Below are 4,697 nucleotides of genomic sequence, written 5' to 3'. Positions count from 1 at the left end.
TGACATCGTTCTGTTATCTTTTTAAAACGGGTCAATTCTTATTCATGTTAATGAACAAAACCAGTTTCCTGCACAATTAAACATAGTTCTTTTCCAAAGTAAATGCTTACTATATGTCAGTAAGATCTAGGGATATAAGAGCAGGCAAAAAATTGTCTTTAATCTCAAGGACCATACATGCTAATGGGTTAGACAATATCTAAGTAGCAGTGCATACAAGATATATACAGAGCTGTCATAAGTAATTTGAAAGGGGAAGAAATTAGGATCTGAGGAGACTAGGAAAGGCCTCCTGAAGGAGGTAGGCTGAGATAAATCTTGAAGAAAGCCAGGGAAACTAAGAGGTTAAGTTGAGAAGGCAGAATATTCAATGAATAGGGGATAGCCAGTGAAAGATGGGATAAAATTCAGATCATTTATCAGATAAAGGAATATTATAATTAATGAACCAGTGGTGGTAGCAACTTCATGGGTATGGTCATCTCCGTTTGTACTTGAGGTAGAATGGAAGGTTATCTTGGCAATTAAATAGATTGAAGGCATTTGAGGGAGTATTAATATGTATAATGAAATTTCCTAGTGTAAGAACAGGAGTTGAGTTGGAAAGAAAGATTGTGAACTAGACACTGAACTTTTTTTTTTTTTTGTGGGGCAGTGAGGGTTAAGTGACTTGCCCAGATTCACACAGCTAGTGTCAAGTGTCTGATGTTAGATTTGAACTTAGGTCCACTATGCCACCTAGCTGCCCCTTAGGCATTGAACTTATTGAGAAGGAAAGAATAATGTCTTGGTGGTCTATAGATGACAACTGTCAGGCTATGAATTGGGTGATAAATTTGGATAGTGTAAACCTTGAAGGAGGGGAGTGAAGTGAAGTTGGAAGTTGCAATAGGAAGCAAAAAGTATTTGGACTCTCCCAAAAGAAAAAGTTGGGGTAGATGAGAGAAAGTGTAGCCAGGACTGGGTATCTAAGGAAGCTGTGTTGTTGGGAAGGAACCATATCTTTGAGGGAGGGAAGATGGAAGGAAGGTTTAAGATGAACTGAAATGTGTTAATTATGGTGAAGGTATTTCACAGGCACAGTGGAAGGAGCAGGTAGATTTGGAGTGGAAATTTGGAGGTTGGGCTGGGGTTGAGGTGGATAGGCATAAAGAACTGGTGAGTTAAGGATGGGGAATGGTGTTCGAGGAGGCCATTTAGGATGATGAAGAGCCTTAATTACTTATCATGTGAGAATCATTGGAAAGAAATGGGACTGCTTAGCCTAGAGAGGAAAAGACATGGTGCTAGGGCATGACAGTTATTTGAAGGGTTGTCATGTGGAGATTAGATTTGTTTTTTGGCCCCAGAAGGCAAAACTAGGAGCAATGGATGGAAGTTGCACAGTGACAAGTTTAGACTTGATGTTAGGAAAAATTTCCTAAAAATTAGGGCTGTTCAAAACGGGGAACAATCTACTTCAAAAGGTGTTTGTTTATCCCTTTCTGGAGGTCTTCAAGTGGTGGCTGAATGACTGCTTGTTAGGTATTCTTTTGGGGTATGAACTAGGCTAAATAGGCCTTCCAACCAGAGATGTGCTGATAAGTGTTAAACTAGCTATATGAAAAAAATGTATGAATGACACACTTTTAAGTTTAATATGCATTAACATTTTCTCCAGCACTTTCTTGAGTCTCAACAATAAACAAAACAACAAATTAAACCCTGATTTGTAGCATTTGCAGATTTCCAAGGTGTAAATGCTCACTCTGAAAATTTCACAATTGGCTTTCATGAGACAGTTTCTAGCTGACTCCAGGGGCACAAGCACACCTCTGCTTCCAAATCTCAAATTCTGTGACTTTTTTGATCTTTACATTCCTTTCTAGCTCTAAATTCTTTATTTTTCAAAGAAAAAAGTAAAATGATGAAATGTGCATGCTTAAGCATTTACTATGTGCAAAGCATCATAACTAGACATTTTTGCAATGTGGGCAAAAGACAGAAAACATGTTCTTAGTTTGGAATAGAAAGTGGAAAAGGAGAAAGAAACCCTAAAAATTGGAGGAAGGTCAGGAAGAGCTAGCTCACACTGCCCACATCTGTAGTTCATCTGGTAGTTTCAACAATTCAACAAGCATTTGTTTAATTACAGCTATGTTCAAGGCATTACACTAGGTGTTGGGTACACAAAGACAAAACAAAACCATGCTCTACTCTCAAAGTTTGTGCATTGTTAGAAAGATGATATAACATGTAAAAAGATAACTATTTTCATAATCAATATGTTTGACAATGAGGGAGAGATAGAAGAAGAAAGGCTTCCCATAGAAGGTAGTACAAGAGCTGAGACTTAAACGAAGCTGAGGGAGGAAAGAACACCCAGGAAAATGGGGTGGTCAATTGTGTCAAAAACTGCAGGGTTTAACAAGAATGAAGCCTGAGAAAAGGTTTTTGGATTCAACAAGAGATCTTAAGCAATCTTAAGAGTTTTAGTCATCAGCAAGTCATTAAGCTAGATTCAGAGTATGGAAAACTTTTGGTAGGTGTGTGGTTGTGACAAGGATATAGGATATAGCACACTGTTTTTGCTAAGTAGGTGCTAGTTAGGCCATACAAAGCCCATCTAAGATGGCAGATGTGTGTTTGAGAAGTCCAACATAATTCTCCAACTCACTTGCCTTTGCCCTCTACCACCACTACCACCACCACTATTCCTGGCATAGAAGCATGCTGATGGTGGGTGAGGCTCAGCCCCTGGAAATGAATGGTTGACACAGGGCTTGGATTCTCCAGAAAAAGAAGGCAGTAGAAACAGGAGTTTAGCCACTACTGCAGGCAAGGGCTGATACACGCCCAAGTGGCTTCGTTTATGAGTGTGACAATTGCTTATTACAAGGGTATCCATTTTATCACAAACAATGTTTAGGATTGAAGTTGTTATAATTTCTGGGTTTTCCATTTTCCATACCATCCCTAGGCAGCTGGTATCATGGAGTGGTGGAATGGTCTTTTATAGCAATAACTTTTTCATCTTACCTCTGATTATCAGGGTTGGGTGTTCAATCTTTTTGTCTTTGACAAATCAATGCAAGTCCAATAAGGGGGAAGCACTCTCTGCTCCAGAAATTTCTTGGACTAATCCTTCAAGATTTGACTGATCAGAATGGACTACTCTTGGATATAGTTGCAGTTGACACTTTGCAGCTCTTCCATATTCCATCTTCTATTCATGGTCACCCTGGTTTTAAGGTTCTTGGCACTTCAAAGGGACTGGGAAAAGTTTGGATTCCCCAAAATTGGCAAGTTTCCTTTCCCTGGATGGTTTGTACAGCTCCTCAGAAAAGGTTTGGAATTATTGGGAGGGGCTTTGCTTTTTAATCATAGAAAAGTAAATTTGTTGCTGTTGTTTTTAATCCCAGTAATCTGAACTTTACTTGGACAAAAAGGGATCCTTTGGCTTATTTAATTGTAATTTTAAGACCTTGCATGAAACGGAGTTATCAGGAGACATTTTTAAAGGAGTCAAAATTTGGTGCCCACCTAGGGAGGGCTAAGTTTTAGGCGGCGAGCATGAGAACACTGGATGGGTTACTTAGGGGTGAATCCCAAACATTAACTTCAACATCTAAGATATCCTAAATATCATCTAACCTAAAATAGGCTACATGTAGTAATTTTTTAGCTATTTTAACTCAGATGGACCACCTCTGTGATGGGGATCAGTAACAATGTTGCACATATCACCTATTCGGTGGACCTTAAGGTTCTTGGTGCTTCTCTTGGCCACCATGATTATTTTATCTTAAAACACTTTAATGAATTATTCCTGACATTGTCTTGCCATTTAAAAAGAAATGTTTACATTGGTTTGTGCATTTTTAAAAATTTCAGCTTGGTCTCTAGTTTTTAGAGTTGCTTTAAGATCATTTTCATGGTGAATAAAGGTTCCCCAGAAAATTACTGGAACCTTGTTTCCCTAGCAGGTGGGATTTAGTGGGAGTTGGAGACAGCTTCTGGGGCTCTTGTCACTGGTGTAGCCATAGCATATCCTCTGCCTTTGTTTAACTTTACCTGGTGTAAGGGCTAAAATTCTAGCTAGTCTGTCAAAAATATCTAATGAATGGTTGCCAATAAATTATAAGCTTTAGCAAGAGTTAGACTTTTAAGCATTTATTAAGGAGAATAAGAATTTGGTAGAGAGAGAGAAAGGCCTAGATTCATTTATCTATTAAAGGGAGAGAGCATTCCTAGCGCCCTTCTACACCAGAGTCCTCAGGAAAGAGAGAGAGTCAGAGCGCCAGCCTCCCCCTTCTTCCTCCCACAAGGCAATGTCACTTCCTGATGCCAAAGAAGGCTGCATGGTCCTGCCCTCAGAGGCCCTCTCCTCATGTTGGAGCTTTCCTACAGTAAGTCTCCAGCAGGTGGCATCATTCCAATTGTTACACTGGTGCTTTGCAGGCCTTGTGGTTTGGTGGGAGAAGGGTTTAAGAAATGTTTCTGGAGCTTGAACTGCTACCGGAGTGCTTCCTTCAGTTACAGATTTTGGAATGGGAGTTTTGTTTTATATCCTTTTTATTCTAGCTATTATGTATTTGAAAACTTTAAATATTAAAATGATTTTAATTGGATTTTTATGGTTCATGAGTGTCTAATACATTTTAAACAAGAAAAATCTTGATACACCCACAGGAGAGAACTGCTGGGTAGGCAGATTT

This window comes from Dromiciops gliroides, chromosome 4 (genome assembly GCF_019393635.1).
Source record: "Dromiciops gliroides isolate mDroGli1 chromosome 4, mDroGli1.pri, whole genome shotgun sequence".
In the NCBI taxonomy this organism is placed as follows: Eukaryota; Metazoa; Chordata; class Mammalia; order Microbiotheria; family Microbiotheriidae; genus Dromiciops; species Dromiciops gliroides.
This window is presented reverse-complemented; position numbering follows the sequence as displayed.